The 20,319-nt window shown below is 38.4% G+C and overlaps 1 long non-coding RNA gene across 2 annotated transcripts in view; it reads right to left on the bottom strand.

The window, feature by feature from the left end:
• The window catches only part of LOC129482497 (uncharacterized), a 151,558-nt gene that overhangs the window by 73,487 nt on the left and 57,752 nt on the right, over positions 1-20,319 (bottom strand). Inside the window, exon 1 of one of the 2 annotated variants that reach the window (XR_010121065.1) lies at positions 2,435-2,566. The exons of the other annotated variant lie outside the window; for it this stretch is intronic. This is a non-coding gene — a long non-coding RNA (uncharacterized lncRNA). Of the gene's footprint in view, positions 1-2,434; positions 2,567-20,319 lie in introns of those variants that run through there. 2 annotated transcript variants of the gene reach the window in all.

Below are 20,319 nucleotides of genomic sequence, written 5' to 3'. Positions count from 1 at the left end.
AGTGGCCCTTGTCAAAAGGGTCAAGGTAATAGAAAATAAGTGAAGACTGAAAAACTATTTCATATTGGAGAAGATCAGATATGGTAGGTAGAACCTAAGATGGTACCCAATGACTCCCACCTCAAAGTATAAGTAACGTTGATAAGTAACTCTGTATTTTAATTCCTTCTAAAGAATGTAGTCAGAATCTGTGAGTTGCTTAAAATCAACAGAATACTACAATGGTGATGGGACATTAGTAGGATGATTATGTTATATTAGCCTGTGATTCTTGTGTTGCTAGCAAAATCCCTCCCTTAGTGGCTTTGATGGAACATTTGCCATATGGGAGAAGCCAACATGGGAGGAAACTGAATGCAGAAACAGGCCAAAGCCAGCAAAGAACTGAGGCCCTTGGTCCAAAACCCTACCCAGAGTTTGCAATATTACATTTAAAATGAATCCAAGATACTTTTCAAAAAACACTGTATCACTCACAGATAGTGTGAATATCTTAGAATAACAAAATAATCTTAACTCTTTTGTTCTCCCTATTAGTGCTGTCATTCATTTCACTTATACCTGAGTACACATTCACATATACATGTATATTTATATACACATAACACGTAGACATAAGCACGCCTAATCAAATACATCAGTGCTATTATTATTTTCCAGAAACCATTATCTGAGAGACTAAATTAAGAATATGATAAATAGAAGTTTTATTCCATAGGGCAACCATTAAAATAGTAAAAAAAAAAAAGTTATGTAATTGATATGCTAAGAATGGAGAGAAAACAGAATTGCATAAAATTCTCAATTAAAACCACAAAACACAGGAAATAAGTGAAGTATAAAAATGGGAAGAAAGAACAAGGGCAACAAATCAAAAAGAGTAACACATGTGGTTGATATTAATCCAACTCCACTGGTTGTCAATAGTCTAAAAGCATCAATCAAAGAACTGAGAATGTCACTGTAGATCAAGAAAGTCAACCCAACTGAATGATGTTAATTAAAATCTATGAAATATAAAGACATGTATACATTTAAAGTAAATACATGAAACCAAATAGCCTAGGCTAACACGTATCAAATAAAGGAAGAGTCGCTGCATGAATTACACACAGAGCAGTCTTCAAGCAAGGAAAGTCACTAAAAATAAAGACGGGCATTACACAAAGATGAAGGGGTCAGTTCTCCAGTAGAACATGATACTCCTTAAAGCATTTTCAGTGCCTAAAAACAGAATGTCAAACTACGTAAGGCCAAAACTGACATAACTGCAAAGAGAAAGAGATTAATTCATTATTATAGTTGGAAACCTCAACACTCTGTCAGACAGTATTTGTCTGCAACTGTACAGTTACTGCCATCTATACACAACGGTTACCTCAGCTCCACCCATCTAATTGCGAAGCGTTTTCAGGAATGGAGATGTGCCTTCGTATATTACTGGTGGCATCTCCTGCAGGGGCTCCACAACAGGGGCAGCACTGGTCTCATAGTGTCCTGGCCCTAAGATAGCATGCATCTCCCAAGGGACTCATGGAGAGGGCACTACATTGTTGCAGGTATGCATGTCACTGCTGCATAATGCAGGCTTGAGAAATAGCTGATATAGGCCTGGAAAACAACCCTTCTATCCAGCCCTTAATGGAGAGATCTGTTCTCATTGTTACTGGCAGATGATCAGTTATAGGCTCAATGTGCTGCATGGCCTTACATGCTCCCAGAACCTGTTGTTCAATTGGAGAATACTGGGTTTCAGCACACTTCCATAGCTGTGACCAGAATCTCAGAAGAACTGCTTTCCCATGCTGAATGTGCCAGAGGACCTGTCTTGTCCCTTCAGGGTTTACAGTCACATCAAAAGACACTGGTATCCCGGAAGGGGGGAAATAGAGCTTGTGCCTGAGCCATCAATATTTTACCTTTCTCAAGTACTACCACTTGTTCTTTATCCTAGATAACTTTTTTTTTTTTTTTGAGACAGGGTCTCTCACTCTTGTCACCCAGGTTGGAGTGAAGTGACATGATCTCAGCTCACTAAATCCTCTGCCTCCCAGGTTAAAACAACTCTCATGCCTCAGCCACACAAGTAACTGGGATTACAGGTATGAATCACCATGCCTGGCTAATTTATTGTATTTTTAATAGAGAAGAGGTTTCACCATGTTGGCTACGCTGGTCTCAAACTCCTGGCCTCAAGTGATCTGCCCGCCATGGTCTCCCAAAGTGCTGGGATTACAGGTGTGAGCTACTGTGCCCAGCTTAGATTGCTTCTTTAATAGTCAGTATAGGGGAGGCAAACGTTGAGATAAATATGAGATGAAAGCCCACAAGTATCCCAAAAGATGTAGGAAACTTTGAAACTGTTTAACTGCTTTAGGTATGGAAAACTGTTGTATTTTTTCAATGACCAAGCCTGAAGTACGGTATGTCTTACCTGGCCAAGTGATCCGTAGGAACTTTGCAGCTGGTCCCAAGCCTTGTACTTTTTGAGTTGATGGCCCATCCTCTGGACTGAAGAGTGCCAATGCATCTCGGTGTTGCTGTAGCAATGACAAGTCTTCAGAAGTTAGAATATCATCCATAGAATGCCTGCAAGTCAGGGTAAAAGGGATGCTTAAGAAGGCATTAGCTAAATCTAACACAGCATGATAAGTGCCTATGTTTTGTATTAATTGCTCAATCACTTGAGTTATATTACACACAGCAACATGTATCTTGGAAAGATTAGTAGTGTCCAATTGTCTACTGTCATATCCAAGTGCCATCAGATTTTCTTAGTGGTCATACAGGATGGTTGAAAGGACTCTGGGCTGGCCGGATAATATTAACTTTGGCCAGTTTCCCCATGGTGGCTGTGATTTCTTGTATTCTACCAGGAAGATTATATGTCTCACATTAACAATACATCGTGGGGAGGGAGGTGTACACCTTCCCATTTTGCTTCCCCTCTTAATATAGCCTTTTGCCATGGGTGAAATTCCCCCACAGATGTTTGTAAAGTGCATCCTAAGAAGACATCTATCAAGATGTTTACTGAAATAGATGAGTTAAAGACAGGAGAGTAAGAAAGGGGGGGACTCCAGACAAAACTAAGGAGCAGAGGGGTTTGTTTCACTCAGATTTTTAACCCCTCACAACCATCTATAGCTTCCCACTTACCAGGGCGTCTCTGGATTTCCTTCAATTAAGACACATTCTGCACCTGTGCCCACTAAAACTAAGGTTCTCCAATCAACAGTGAGCTCCAAATATGGCCTCTGGTCACCCCCTATTGCTCTTACACAGAAGCAGCCTTGACCCTACCTATGGTCTCCAGGCTGGAAAGAAGTCCACCACTAATTGCAGAGATTGGGATCCTTCTACCAAGGGTTTCTTCTTGTCTTTCTCCCTCTTCTGTTGGAGCACGGGTACTAAGAAGGGGTCTACAGTATTGATCAGGGGTCAGGTCTTTCCAAAGCCCCCTAATATGCCATTGGGTAGCCAATCTGTATTCTCTTTGTCAATCCCAGCTGAAATCAGATCACACCACACTTGTTTCCTAGTAATCCTAATTGCGCCTTTTTTAACTCCTTTTTTCAGTCCAGCAGACTTTGTTTCTCCCTTTTTCCATTTTCCTTTAGCAACCAGTCATACCTAATCTCTTCCCTTTTGAGTTTTCAGGAAATCTGAAATGGCTTTCCCTGTAACTTGTCCCATAAAGTTGTCCCTGTAACTTGTCCATAAAGAAGCAAGGATTCTTTATGGGACAGGACTATTTCACCTCCGGGGGTACTCCTGTCTCGATTTTTCAGGTTCATTCCCTTCTAGGGAGATATCATCCTCACTAGTGTCCCATAGCAGCACCATTCATGTACATAAGGCTTTCTCTTGGCAACTGTTTAAAAGTTTTTGCTATATCCAGTAATCCTCCCCAGGCCTGTGTGTGTTGGAATTTTGCTTTCCACTGCATGAACAATTTCACTCTCAAATGGGGAGGATAATGATCTTCCTCCTCTGAGTTAACCTCTATGTCATCATCTGGCTCACTGGTTGGTTCCCAAGAATTGCAGGTATTTGCATCCCAGCCTGGATTGGTAAGGACAGTCCACACATTCAGCTGGCACAGCTTTCTCTCTCCCAGCCACACAAAGTGGCAAGGTACAATTTCCGACTGTGCCTCTTGAGTTTCAAGTTTATCAAAAAAAACAGACATTAAAACAGACGTGGAAGTTCTCATTCCTTTCTCACTGCGATTCTTTTCCTAGCTTCTCTACACTTGCCACAGCTGCTACCTGTGCTTTCGTGACCACTCACATAGAAAATAACAGCAGCAAACTCACTGCTGTCACTGCTTGGCAACCTTTCTCACCACCGTGAGTCATACCTTTTAGTAGCATTTTACTAACAACCTTTCTACACCCTCTGTCACTTTTGAGGCACCCTCAAACACACATAGTGGCCGACAGACATGTAGCATATGGGCAATGCCACCCACATGGATGAGGAAGGCCGCTTGTAGAACTTCCTCCACAGATGCTTCCTTCCCCTTGTCCATACTTTGGTTTCCCGGCTGGCCATTTGCTCCGTTAAAAGGCCATACACACAAAGCAACTCTCAAATGCCAAAGGATCCGAAAAATTAAAGAAGGAGGCAGAAAATCAATGTAGTCAGTACTGGTTAATTTATTGATGGAACTTACACACAGAAGCATAACCTTTGATGGCTGCAGGTAGGTAGTTATTCACACTGTTACTCTCCAGACCCAGGGTTAATACTCCACAGGGAAAGAGTATACATGCTTTAGCAAGGCAATGAAAAGCAACCCTCCAGAATGGACAAGGAGGCCACATGCATCATAGCCTATAATTTTTGTGATAACACCCGGGTTGACATGATTTTACACTAAGGACAGTAAATAAATGGGAGATCAGAAGGCATTCATGGAACTGGGGCAAATCAGAAGTAACGTGGTGGACTAGCATCCAAGATGGGTCATTTTGTCTTCACAGATTCTATGACCTGCTGTTTTTTTGAAGTACAGCTGGGAATATTAATGTAAGTGCAAGACATGCAAGGTTTTATCCTTCCCTGTCTTCAGTAGTACAGTGATGAAGAGAACAGTCTCTGGAGGGAAATTTCTAGTGTGAAATGAACTCTCCAAAATATAAGAAGATGTAATATTTGAGCACAGATACAAGAATAAATAGGTCAGGCATGGTGGCTCACGCCTGTAATCCCAGCACTTTGGGAGGCCAAGGCAGATGGATCATGAGGTCAGGAGTTTGAGACCAGCTTGACCAACATGGGGAAATCCCATCTCTACTAAAAACAAAAATAAAAAATAAAAATAAAACTAGCTGAGCGTGGTGGCATGCATCTGTAATCCCAGCTACTCAGGAGGCTGAGGCAGGAGGATTGCTTTAACCCAGGAGGCAAAGGTTGTAGTGAGCCAAGATCGCAACATCTCACTCCAGCCTGGGTGACAGAGAGAAACTCTGTCTCAGAAAAAAAAAAAAGAAGAAGAAGAATCAGTAAAAATAAAAAAGAGTTGAAAATATGATAGATGTATATATAAACAAATAATCCAAAAGAAAAATTAATGGAAAAAATGAATTTTCAATAAATATTTCAGGATACTGAATATCCATCTGGAGAAATAAAATTTACTTTTAAACTCATGCACAAAACAAATTTCAGGTGGATTGTAGATCTCAATAGAAAAAAGAATTAAATAGAGTATTTAGAATTTAACATAGGAAAATAATTTCATTATAACAGGGTACGTGAGGAATTTTTAAAAAGCATCTGGAAAGTGTTCACTCTAAGAGACAAATGCTATTCTAACATAGTTGATGTGAGTAGGGACACTGGGTCAAGCTCAAGGTTGTTCTAAGTCTTTTTATGTAGGGCTTTAGCTCAGATTCAGAGCTAGAACTTTCAGAAGGTCATAGTAGTGTCTACCTCTTGAGATGCTGTGACAGCTTAATGCACTCATACACAAAATGTGTAGACTAATAGCAGGTTTGAAAGGAAAATAAAATCTCAGGACACTAAATCATTATGCCCAATGGCAAAGTTAGGCTTGGGAACCGTGTCACACAAAAACTGACTTCCCTTTTTTCCAAAATAGATAGCTGTAATTATACATGGTCACTTTATCTTATGCAAAATGTAGATCTAGTAAACATGAGATGAATGCATAATCAACTTTATCCCCCACTCCTCTATTTTCACATATAAAATGTGGTTTCAGTGAGTGCTAATCAAAGCCTCATGAGAATGCAAACACTTGCCTCATTGCTTTGCCCTCTTTTCTTCTTTTTCCCTCCTCCCTGTACTGCTCACTTTTTCCCCTTTAAATGCTTGTCATCAAAACTCTTTGGAAAAAGCACAGACCACAGATCCTGCTGTAACTTGTGTTTCTTTTTCCCATGAACATCCTCAATGTTGGCAAGATCCAGCTCTAAATTTATTGAGACCCGCCTCAGTCACTTTTTGGTTTACATTTTGGAAACCACAATGAGTTCTGTGCAGAGTTTGGCCCTTTGGCCTGCAGCAACTCTCCTAGCAGGGCCCTGGTATAGCCAACTGGAAGCTTTGTATTGCTCTGACTGATTGGATGATTTGCTGAGGTCTGGGAGCCTCCCCCACAGAGATCCCTGATCTCCCAAACTTTTTGTTTGAGGTCTGAGGTATGTTCTCTTATAGAACTCCCTTTCTGGGAGTTTGCTGCTTCTGAGGAGGCAGAGAGCAGTCTTCCGCTTGGGCCAGCATCTCCAAGTAAGGAGCTGGCTGGGGGTTTTTTAATTGGATTTGGTAGCTTTAAGTCTAGGTTTCTTGTTAGCCAGTTATAAATTCTTTGGTTCAAAGATCTCAACTTATGTAAATTGTGCAATCATTTTTTCTTCCTGTTTTGGTAAAAATCACTGTTTCTCTCCTCTACAAAGTTTTGATTGGAGATACATAAAAAAGGTTTTAGAGATCTCATATTCTTAATAATTGATTAGAAAATCAAATTTTACAAATGACTTACAATAGCCTCACGACTGTCCTTGAGAAGTCTGGCTCTGTACAATAAAATCTCTTAGCATTGCTTAAAATTCATAAGACATATCCTTGATTAAAGGGCATGGTCAAATATTTAACTTTCTTTGGATTCAATGAACATACATGTGTTAGTGTATGTTCCAAAATTGTACACCAAACCTCTGTGACACACAATTTACCTGTATTATAAACCTGCAAATGTACCCCGAAGCTAAAACCAAATAATTGGTAAAATAAAATAGAAATGCCTTCAGAATTTAATTTAGATATTTGGTCTGAACTGGTCAGGCAAGTCAGATTCTGTTTTTGCTGGATGTTTTAGGGCCATAAACTGCTCTGTGATATTTTAAATACTTGTTTGACTTATCTTTCTTATAGCCATAGTAAGGTCAGGGGACATACAGTGTTCTCCCTAGCCCAACTGTGCCCTCTGACTACACTGGGAAGGGTCAGATGTTATTGGCAGCTCTGTGTTTTGTCCCTGGCTCTGCACCTGATACACAAGTAAAATTTCTTACTTCCTAGATTTTTTCACTAAAAATAAGAGTTACTGAGAGGTAACATTACAATTATCATATATAATTAAATCTGCTAGATGCATCCAAAGTGTATAATATAAGCGAGATGTTTTTAGAAAAAAATTGCTATAGAAAAACCATTAACACCTAATAAATATAGTATGAGACCAACTGAACTTTACTCCCCTCTTCTTTTTTTGCAATTTGCCCAAAAGACAAACAAAAATCTTTCAGTCTCACATTTCGGTATGAGAAATGTGTTTTCCTTACAACGGGAAAGTAATTTCGTCTACTGTAGAGGTTTTCAAGTTGTCTTTAAATAGAAGACAAATTGATGGATAAAGCTAAATGGATACAGAAAGTTGGGGCTTGGTGTGATGGTTCATTCCTGTAATCCCAGCACTTTTGGAAGCCAAAATGGGAGGACTACATGAAGCCAGCAGTTTGTGACCAGCCTGGGCAACAAAGTGAGACACCACATCTACAAAAAAAAAAAAAAAAAAAAAAAAAAAAAACTGAGCCAGGCACAGTAGTGTGTGCCTGTTGTCTCAGCTACTCAAGAGGCTAAGGTGGGAGGACTGCTTGAGGCTAGGAATTTGAAGCTATAGTAAGCTATGATTGTGTCACTGCATTCCAGCCTAGGTGATAGAGTGAGACCTTGTCTCAAAAATAAGGTAAAGGAAGCTTTTGCAAAAAAAGTTTTTTGTTGTTCCAAGGTAAAATGAAGGGAAAAAACTGAAAGTTTGACAGAATTGTAGATTTGCAGCAGATTGATCTCACAAAAGAAATATTGTGTGTGACCAAGTGGGCTGAAATTTAAAGGGTATTATTTAGTCTTTCTATAAATTGAACGTTAAAAAGCACACTTACGCAAGCCCAGTATCTGGACATGATTTTCTCAGTGAACTTATCTGCTCCTCAGTAGAAAACAGTAAAAGGTTAACAAGCATTTCTTAAATCATACCTTATGATTAAACTGATTGATATTTGATGAATTCATCTATAAAATTTTATTAAAATTGCTTTAGTATTAATACCACACCATGCAAAGGTGAAGCTGGTTTTCTTTTTTGAACCAGGATTTTGTTTAATATTAAGAGACACCGAAAGATTTTTGTTTGTCTTTTGGGCAAATTGCAAAAAAAGAAGAGGGGAGTAAAGTTCAGTTGGTCTCATACTATATTTATTAGGTGTTAATGGTTTTTCATTTTTTCAGGGTATTTTTGTTCGTTTTTCTGAGACGGTCTCACTCTGTCACCCAGGCTGGAGTGCAGTGGTGTGATCTTGGCTCACTGCAACCTCCACATCATAGGTTCAAGTGATCCTCTTTCCTCAGACTCTGTAGAAGCTAGGACTACAGGCACACACCAATACAAGCAGAAAATTTACAAATTTCTTTTTTGTAGAGACGAGGTCTCACTATATTGCCCAGGCTTGTCTTGAACTCCTGGGCTCAAATGATTTTCCCATGTTGGCCTCCCAAAGCAATGGAATTACAGGCACAAGCCAGTGCACTCAGCCTGATATTAGACCTTATTATTTGAGAAACTGAATCTCCCTTCTCTATATCAAAGAAAAAGGTTTTTGCTTTCTAGAAATATTTAAAATATCATTTTGGCATAATGAGTAATTTATTTCATCGTGATTGGTGATTTTACTTTGTAACATCAAGTGTTTCAAATCTTTGACATTTCACAAACTTTCCAAATCAAATTCCAATTCAGCCTTAGTGACCTAATTCATTTTTTGAATATTAGGTCACCTGAAGTCCTACAGGGACACATTAGCCATATTTAATATGTTAAAATCATACAGGAAGCATGGATGAATATTTAACTTTCTTTGAGTTATATTTACCTAAGTGTTAGCATGTGCTCCAAAATCATAAGAGATGCCAATAATTCTGACATGCCTTATTATATGTCATCAGTAATAATTATGATTATTATGTTAAATTGTTGTATGACACAGAAATAACCAAATTTCTTGTCAACTGTACCTGTAACTACGACTGTCCTAAGAGTTTTTCTTTCACAATTATTGTTTTACTTTGAGTATTCTCAATAAGTAGTTTATAAAAAACCAGTGGTGCAAAACTTGCTTCTTTAGGGGAGTTCATGAAAATGATTCTGATAGGTTTTCTTGAATTTAGGTTTCTGATAACTTTGGAGATTGTGCCATTGTACTAATGAAAACAACAACAATAAAAACAACAAAACTCCCAGGACTCTAATTAACAGGCTGATGTGTTCATGAGGATTGCTAAGCCCATATAAAGTCGAACAAGGTAATTATGTGGGACTGAAGTAACAGAAGACTGAAACAGTTTTTTAGGACTTTTTGTTTGAAACATTGATGACTATTTTTGTTTTGTTTTTCAAAGTAAACTTTATTCTTAGATATTTTTAGTTTTTAACAATTGAATATGGTATACTCTTTATAGAGAAAAATTTGAAGTATACTTCTTTCTCTTACCTGATTTCCCCAGAGTTTGAAAACTATTTATGAATATTCTTAATTGATGGTATTATAAGTTATTTGCATATGATCAATAAGATTTTTTTTTTGTATCGGGACACAATTGGAGACACTGGTTACCTTGCCAAGGCTTTGGCTGGCTATGAGCAGATTGCTTTGAGAAATTTAGGTTGAATAATACAGCCAATAAAATTCCCTTGGAGAGACTGGCCTTGTACCTTCTCTATGCAGTTTCTTTATAGATTTTCTAACCTGTGGTAAGAAAAGCATGTTACTTTCTGACAGGCCTAGAAACTCCAAGTAATCTTGCGATCTCAAGATGAGAGGAATTCACTCAGTTCATACAGTTATTTTCAAGCACAATAAATCCTTGTTTGAGCTTGAGGGGCTTTTTGAAAAGTGAAATCTTAGACACTTTGTTTAAGAAAAAAGTTCCATCAATGCCAAATTAAAAGAGTCTATATGGAAAAAAAAATATCCTTGCTGCACTTTGTGAAAATAATCAGGCCAAGTACAATAAAATGAAATCTTATTTTGCAAATAAATTGGTCTTACTATGATTTTTCTTTAGTAAAAATGGAAGACCATAGAAAGAAAAATGTATTTCAAATGAAACTACAGTACATCTTTTATTGGATTCTCGCCCTGTTCATTGCTTTCCAGTTTTATTATTTGTCTACAATTTAGCTAGACTGGATCCTAAATTCTTTGCTGGTTACAAGTCTCCAAACTAACATTTTCAATGTTTTTTTTTTTTTTTTCCCATTTTTTTCTGACTTGGAATTAGTAGAAATTAAAACTGTGCTTTTTGTAAAGCCATGCAGACTGAAACTGGAAAACTTAAACTTTGGGAGAAATAACAGCATCTTATTTATTTACATAAAACATTTCATGACTGTCTAGTTATCTATGGACTGCTGTGTAATATAGTCTATTGGTTTTCAAGGATTGCTTTCTACTTTGTTGCTATAATCCAGCTGTGTCTCTTTTTTCTTATTTTTCCCTTTATTTCTTATTCCTCCTATTTCTTCACATCCTTCTAGAATGAGTCTCCTTAAAAATGTGGATCCTAATCTTCTAGGAATAAACCATCCTATTGTTGAAAGATCAGGGGAAAAATATAACCAAACACTCATTTTCTTCTAAAATGCTTTCTCTGAAATATTTTGAAGAACAAGGAAAATAAAATTTTGGGATCCCAAACTCACTATGCCAAAGGAAAAGTTGGGAACTGACTCATGCTAATACTACCTTCCTTTTGTTCCCAAAGAGCCAGCTGTAATTTCACATTTGCTTATCTTATGTAAAATGTAGATCTACCATGCACAAGACAAATGCACAATCAACTTTTTCCCCATTCCTCTTTACACATGCAACATCCGGAGGCAGTGAGGGCTAATCCAGGCCTTATAAGGATGTAACACTTGCCTCACTGTCTTTCCCCCTCTTTCTTTATGCTCCATCTGCTCCTCCCTGGTCTCACCCCTAAAAATACGGAAGTCAGCAAAACCTTCCTTGGAAAAAGCAAAGGCCACAGAGCCTACCATGACTTGTGTTTCTTTATCCTTAAACTTGGCAAAATAATTCACTGAATTGAATGAGATTTGTGTCAGTCATTTTTGTTTTACATAGGTCTACACTAAACACTGTCAGTATTTGCTACTAGTGACAGCTTTTTCCAAGTAATTGCAATAGTATCATATGTATCAACTGTAAAATACATCATTATTTTACATCACAACCAGAGCATATAACTAAGGAAAAACTATGACATCACAAAAATTTTATCTCATATATGTTGAAAATAATACTTTTTGTTTGAAATGCCTGTTTCACGGTGCCATAAAGAAATAGCACTTGCATATAATTTCCTCAGCAAGGCCATTTTTATATTTTCTGCAGAAAGAGTACACTTGCCAGCAGTTTTGCCATGAGAGTACACCGAACAAAGGAGACAGGGTCATTTATAACCTGATGCATCAACCCTACTGCTGTGTCTGATTTCCATTGGCTGGAACAGGACCACACATTCTGTATTTGTCCTGACTGGCTAGCAACTTAGAACTTTTTAAAAGAGGCAAAGACAGAGGAGAACAAAGGAAGGAGGAAGTAACTTTTGGAATGTTGAGAAAGGTAAAAACACCTTCAAATAAGGAAGGGGAACAGGCTATGACCGAATGCTTGCTTGGACCAGTATAAGAATGCCAGGGCAAATATTTAGGCTAAATTGTGGGAGCTAAGAACATAAAGTACATTGATTTCTTTATTACAGCTAGCAGATATTTAAGAATGTTAAAACAGGTCTTTGAATAAATTTTGCTTCTAAAAGAAGTTACTATTTATTCCTAATTAGATGGGGAGGAAAGTCTTTGAAGAGGAACCTCTACTTTACTTTTTACACTTTTGAACTCATATAAATATGTGTATTTATTTATATCACTCCTATGATCACATGAGATAGAAAGTGAAAGCAAAATAGGTAATAAAAGTTTTCTAAAATTTCTCATATTTGGATAAAACTCTTCTAAATCACTGTGCAACTCACCTTGTCCATGGATTTTTTTCTACATTAGCATCATGTCTGGTAATTAGGAGCTTTGCAGATGCCATATTTGTAGTGTGAGAACTATAAAAGTTTATGTTAGATTATGTTTCTCATCTACTAATGTCGCTCTCCAAGTTATGATGTTAAAGATACCACCAGAATGTGAAAATGGAAGTTTTTTACATCAAGTTCACTTGTGTGCACACAAAGTCCATCACATTATGACTGTCTTCTAAACAATAGTCTTTTTACAATATTATGGTCCATCTCTATTGGGAATACGTAAAAAATATGCCTTTTAAAATAAATGGAACACACTATTTTTTCTCTGTGACTGTCCCCTTCTCAGTATAAAATTGTGTCGGCTCATCATACGTATTCTGGTCTATTATTGCGAAAACATGCTTACCTATACTTTCAAATTAGTTGAACAACTCGATTTACCTGCTACCTCAGGATCAGAGAGAGAGTTATTATTGGGCGACTAGAATTCCTATTTTAAATGTTGCTGTGAATTGTTTTAATTTTATATAACCTGGGCATTCATTTTGTACATAGTTTTGACATTCTCATACCAGAAATAGGGTTTAGAAATCCATGAGTTTCCAGTTTTTGGCCTCTTCCACGTTCCTCAAGGTGGTCATTGAATATAGTCCCTTATAAAACCTGCTCAAGGTGAGACTACTCCATATAAGACAGCTGAATACCACCTTTATCTCACCTCACTGTACCCTGTGGGAACTGCACAGATATTCGGCAACAACCACCTCTCAGTCACACTTTGACCCTAAGGAAATCATCGTTGCTTCACCTTAACCCAGCAATTTGAACTCCTCATGAGAAACTGCTTGGGTAACACTCCAAAACTCAACGTGATGTTTAGTTTTAGGAGTCAACTAACTGTATTAAGGAATACCTAGAACACTGGCAAAGCATTACTTCCAGGTCTATGAGGTTTCACCAGAAAGGTCTGAAATGTGAGTCGGTAGACAGACTGGGTAAGATCCTGTGATGGAGCAGGGACCCTTTGTTAGGGGCCTGTAGCTTCCCCAAGCAGGGAAATAAACGAAAATCATGAGTCCCTTCAAGGGAATTCCCTGGTACCTAGCTAGCACTGAGAAGGAAATGAGGAACTTGATAAGCAAGAAGGTAATAGTAGCCTAAACAACAGCCAAGGAAGTTACAGTCAGGAGATGTTTGTTTTGTTCCAAAGATCACATCTTAACATACATTCCTGAGTCATTTTTCATAAACCTAGACCCCCACCAAATGCATCTGCTGACAAGTACACCTCAGATAAGGGGGTCCTGAAAACTGAATTCTGACTGCCATTCTTTGTACTAAATTTCTTCCTGAGGGGCCTAGAGGGAGGCAAATCCATTAGCCAAAGAGCTAACATTTTTTTCTGCTGACCCCCAAATTTTAAAACAAACCTTCTTTTCTTTAACCAATTACAAATCAGAAAACCCTTGAATCTATGTATGGGCTGTAAGCCCCTGCTTCCAAATATCATGACTTTTCAGGACAAAACCAATGTGTAACCTCCATGTACTGATTTATAATTTTGCCAGTAACTTCTGCTTTCCTGAAATTTACCTCTGCTTTAAAAAAAACCCTTACCTGCAAGCCACCGGGGAAGCCAGAACTTAAGCATTAGCTGCGTCATCTACCTTGCTTCACAATGTCCAGATAAACACCTCCTTTTCTCCCACTGCAAATGTCAGTGTGGATATCTAGTCTTGAGCAGACCTGAGCTGAATTCTGTAACAATCCACCCTCTATGTGGGTACGCACCATTCAGTGGGCTAGGGGCCCTGATAGAATGAAAAAGTAATGAGAATGATTTTGCTCTCCCTCTCTCCTGGAGCTGGTACACTCTCTGCCTCCTGCCCTTGGACATCTTAACTACCGACTCTCTTCTTTGGGACTCCAGGACTTACTTCTGCATCCCTCCACATTCTCAGGCCTTTGGCCTCAGACTGAGAATTGCACTGTCAGCTTTCCTCATTCTGAGACTTTCAGCCTTGGAATGAGCCATGCTACTGGTACTCCATGGTTTATAGCTTACAGAAGACCTGTCTTGGCTTCCATAATCACGTGACCCAATTTATCTAATTAATGCCCCCCCCATCTGTCTATCTATATATGTATCCTATTGGTCCTGTATCTCTGAAGAATGCTAAAACAGGTTTTATTTTTTAAACCATGAATGATTGTAGAGAACCAGAATTTTAGGAATGAGTTTCTTTCATTGGTTTTGGGGTTCCTAAAATTAGATCTCTAAACTGATGATACCTAAAAATGCTAAAGACTCCATTTCTAATAGTCCAGACAGCATTGCTAGTCTATGTCATAAACAGCTCAAGAGATATGCAAACATCTACCTTTGACACTCCTAATCAACCACTGATAAAAGACAAGGAACTTGGTGACTCTGACAGCACATCTTTAAACATCTGTGGAAAATGAAGGACTCTGCTTCTAGTGTTCATGAGTAAAGTGATCGATAAAAAAGATAAGCTAAGAGATTCAAATTTCAGAATTCGGCTTCACATAAAACGCCTTAGAGCTTCTTACAGTGCTCTGAGTGAGAATTTTATCTCCTATAGTCATGGGGCTGAAAATGCTAAAAGTCAAACACAGACCCTCACTGTGCAGTTGGCTGAATTACTATGAAAGTTGAACTTTCAGCCTGGCAAGGTATCTACTATAAATTTACAGCACTGTACAGAGAAGAATGGAACTCTGTAGATTGGGTTGGGAACATTTTGGGAGACCATGTTGAGGCTGGAGACATTGAACTCTGAAATTGTGATGTCTTCTTTGCCAGAGGACCTGACCCACTACTGATATCCTCTTGGCAGTAGCCTCTTCACCCACACTAGTATAGGTGGTTCCACCTCTGTCTGAAGGGATTACGCCAGCATTGCCTGAAGGAAAGTCAACGAACTCCCCTGAGGCAGTTGCCAAGGAATGCAATGTGGATTCTCCTAAGGCCCCACACCCATTACTACTTTTTGCTTCTAGACCTGTAAGGAGACTCAAATCTCAAATTGCCCTTAAAAATGATATACAATGTTTGGCCCACGGGAGGTTCATGACAGTTCAAGAAAACTATTTGAGTTTATAATTTATACAAGCAGAAATCTGGAGAACATGTGTGGAAAAGGGTATTAAGAGTTAGGATAATAGTGGAGGAAACATTAAGTTGGATCACCCAGATTTACTGATATGGGCCCATTAAAAAAGATACTGCTTGTAGTTTTGCAGCATGGGAAATTAGAAAGGGCCCTAACAGTTTGGTTGGTTGGCTGAACCATGAATCAAAAGATGGCCCTTATTTAGCCAGTTGGATATACCTGATCTCCCTTGGACTAACATAGAGGAAGAGATTTAAAGGCTTAGAACAAATGGAACTCCAGAGTGTATTTGTCATTTGGCCCGTGCCCGGCCAGTGGGAGAGCTTTTATATCTTAAATTACTCAAAAGGTAGCCCAAGGCCTACAAATCCCCTGAAAACTCCACACAGCAAGGAGACCCCAGTCCTCAGGAGAAGCAGAAAAAGCCACTTAAAGCTTAAAGAGAACGTTGGCTAAACTGTGCTGGGAAACAGAGGAAAACTGGCTCACTCTCTTATCATAGCTCTTCTGGACCCTAATCATCCAGTGGATGTGCTCATGCATTCTCTGACAGTAGTCAGCCTCTTTTCCCAGGCACCTATGTCATCAGTCACCGGGCTTATGAATAAAGTGGCCACAGTGGTAGGGGCTGAGGTTTTGCATACACACAGCAACTTGGAATTCCTTTCACCATGGCCAACCAGGTTACAGCCACCTCTGAGTGTTCCAACCGTCAGCAGCAGAAACTAACACCGAGCCCCTATATGGCACCATTCCCCAGGAAGATCTGCCAATTTCCTTGTGGTAGGTTGATTACATTGGGCAGCTTTCATCAGGGAAGGGGCAGAATTTTGTTCTTCCTGGAATGGTAAGACAGTTACTCTGTCTATAAATTTTACTTCCTTGCATGCAAGTATTCTGTGGAAACTACCATCCATGGACTTAAAGAACGCCTATCTACCATTGTGATATTCCACACAGCATTGCTTCAGAACAAGGAACTCACTTCACAGACAAGGAAGGGCAGAAATGAGCTCATGCTCAGAAACTTCAGTGAATTCACCATGTTCCCTATCATCCTGAAGCAACTCACTTGAAACAATGGTGGAATGACCTTTGGGAGTTACAGTTCCAGCACCTGCTAGATGACAATACTGTGTAACTGTGGGGCAAGGTTCTCTAGAAGGCTGTATATGCTCTGAACCAGCATGCATTATATGGTGCCATTTCTCCCAAAGCAGTGTGGTCACAAACACTTCATCAATCTCTAAGGACTCCCAGATATTTCCTATCTTCTAAACCCTCACAAGAATACAGGCTTTTACTAATCTGCCTCTCCAAGATTCTTTTAGCCTCTGCCCATCACCCAGTTTGAAAGACACTTTCATATTGTTAGGTATTCATTTCCAGCAACAACCTACTTGTCATTACCAGTTTTCTGTATTAGTCCCTTCTTTGTTGCTTAAAACGGAATACAAAATATTGGGTAATTTATAAAGAAAATGAATGTATTTCTTATACTTAAGGCATAAATGATGGCTTGGCAGCCTCCACAAATTTCAAAGTATTTTTTTTTCGACAGCCTGGGAGTCCAGAGAGAGAGTTGTCACAGGGCCAGATCCACTGCAGAGAGCCCCTAGTAGAAGGATGCCAAACACAAATGTGGGGTTGGAGCTGCTGCAAAGAGTCCCCAACAGGGCAATGCCAAGTGAAGCCACAGCACTGAAGTCACTGCAGAGAGTTCCACATGGGTAATGCCTCGTGGTACCAATACCAGGATCCCAGGATTGTGAAGTCCCCTATGGCAATCAATGCCTGCCTGGGAAAATTTCAACCAGTACAAGCACCCATGGGTGATTCACCAAGGAAAACCATAGGGGTGACACTGCCTAGGGCTTGCCACTCCAACCCTCACCCCAGTGTGGTAAGGAGTAAAAAAAAAAAAAAAAAAAAAAAAGGCTCTCCAGCTTTCAGATGTAATGTTTGCCCACCTGGACTTCAAATTTACTTAGGGGCTGTTACTGTTTTCTTTGTGTCTATTTCTCTCTTATAGAATGGGAATGTGTAAATTATGTTTATCCTGAAAACACCTTTGAAAAAATTCTAACAGTGAGAAAATCATGACTGTAAAAGAGAGATGACCTGACTGAATCCATCTTGCCTTTCATCTCCAAGCTGCATGTGTTTGTTCCTGGACAAAGGGAACATGAACATTACAGCCTAACTTTGAAACAAAGATGACAGCCCTTCCTTGAAACAAATCCCTTAATTGCTTGGGGACCAGATCACCTTTGTAAAACCAACAAATTAACTACAACATTAGAAAATATGGCTCAGGAGTCATACAGCCAGAGGCCATAAGATTACTAACATCCTCAATTGCTCCTAGAGATAGCATTCATACCGTGAACCCTAAGGGGCCTAGGATCCCTATAAGCCCACTGTTTGGGCTGGCCCTGTAGACTCCTCAGTTACATAATTTGCTACACCTCCCTGAAACAAAAACGTTGAAGTTTCCCTCTTATCTTGTTTTATGTCCTTGAAAACTTGAATTCATAACCATGTGAGGGTGCTGTCCCTTGTTCTCCCACATACAGAGGGTTGGAATTCTTGGATTCATGTCAGGCAGCCAGTCTGAAAGGATACATGATAATGTCACAGCTAGCTTTAAGGATTCTCTTGAACAGTTAAAATCCTTGAAGCTTGGAGCTGACTGACCTACATTATTTCTGACCAACAGCAACTGCCCCATACTGTAGCTCAGTAACTAAGGTTTTTCCCTTTTACTGCAGCAGCCTGGGTTTGATTCTCAGCTACAGCAGTAAGCCCTTTCTAGTGTGATATTTGGAGACTTTTTGCCATTCATTCGATGATTTTCTTCACCATGGACATCTTCTAAATTTCTGTCTTAAATTTTCCTTTCTAAGCTATCTTTGGGGAAATTCTAAATCTTGCAAAAAACTGCTTGCCATCTCTCTGAGACACCTCATGCATCCATGGTTAAGTCATAACCTTAGTTAGGCTTCTAAGTTTCTCATGGGCAGTTACCTTTGGAAAAGTTTAAAGCCAAAAATACTACCTATTTGTCCTGGCTGAAATCTATTAATAAAAGATTTTAGTAGATTTTCTTTTGAGATCTCTGTAATCAAAAATCAACTTGATTAAGGCTGATATTGAGCTACATGTGTACAGATACTATTTTAAAGCCTTTGCTCTCCCTCTGTAAAAGTTTCTCATTCAATGGAATTCTTTCCGTTCCCCATTTACTCCTGTCTTTTCCTCCTTCCTCTTGTATCTAACCTTAATCCCATTTAAAAACTTAACAACTTTATGAAAATCTCCACATATAAGAGTGTCTGCTTTTCCTGGCCATCGTGACTGAACTTTTGCCCCCACATTTTTCCTTGGTTTAGATAAAATATAAATTTTCTATAATTATTTCACCTAAGAATTATCCCTTTAAAATAAAAATTTGGAACTGCATGGTTAAAAACTGTTTAGGGCAGGAAACAGGTAATCAAGAGACTGATGATCTAAAATGAAAAAGAAAAACTTAAAAACTGACAAATGAAGAATCCGTATAACTCTACTAGATCTGCTCCTCTATGTCTGTGTATATGCTTCATATATGTAATATTTTGCTAACAAACTATATAAAAGACTCTAATCAACTGGCATATATATGCACTTAAATAAAATATTTTATCAGAAAAAATTTAACTAAAATGCTTTTTAGTTCACATGACTCTAATAATCTTTAAATAATAAAGATAGCTTTAAAGATCATTGGTACAATAAAATTATTTCTTCAACATTTAGACATTTGGTCTAAATTAGGCAGGTCAGATATTCTCTTTGCTGTTTTAAGGTTATGAATATCTATGACTTTTTGTAATTGTCCAACGTGCTAGCATTAGAGCCAGCAGCTTCTAGGTTAAAGCCTGGAGACATGTTGAGTTAGCCATGCCCCCGAGCTATGTTGGAAAGAGTCAGACATTATCTTCATTTCTGTCCTGTGTCCTAGGCTCTGCACTTGGTATGAAATTAAAACTGCTTTCACTAAAAATAAAACTTGTGAAGATTTAACATTGTAACACATGTAATTGATACTACTGAGAAAAGATTTACATTCAAGGTGTATAAAAATTATAAAATGTGTTTTTGTAAAAAGTTATAAAAAGACCTAAAGATATTGTTTTTGTTTAAAAAGGTAATCTTGTCTAAATTAAATCTTTTCTAAATTTTTAAAACCTCCAAGTTAGAGGTTTTAAAAATTGTCTTAAGTTAAAAAAATAATAGGACAAAACAGAAGGATTACGCAAGGTATAAAAGTTTTGTAACAGATTGGTCTTGTAAAGAAAGTTCTGTGTGTGAGTGTGAGCAACTTGCCAAAACTTGAAGCAGGTTACTTAGTTTTTCTACAGAATGATCATTAATGTAAAAATCACACTAATACAGGCCCAGAATCTGCCACCTTATATGTGATCAGCAGAGTTTTCATGGAGCATTAATCAGTTGTTTAGTAGAAAATTATAAACAGTTATGGTCAAACTGATTTAGATTGGATAGATTTGTTTATAAGGTTTTATGAAAAATTGGGTTTGACATTAATAAAACACTAATGGAAAGGTAA

Source organism: Symphalangus syndactylus, chromosome 5, assembly GCF_028878055.3.
Source record: "Symphalangus syndactylus isolate Jambi chromosome 5, NHGRI_mSymSyn1-v2.1_pri, whole genome shotgun sequence".
Lineage (NCBI taxonomy): Eukaryota > Metazoa > Chordata > Mammalia > Primates > Hylobatidae > Symphalangus > Symphalangus syndactylus.
Note: the sequence above shows the minus strand (reverse complement) of the source record. Positions and strands in the feature narration are given on the sequence as shown.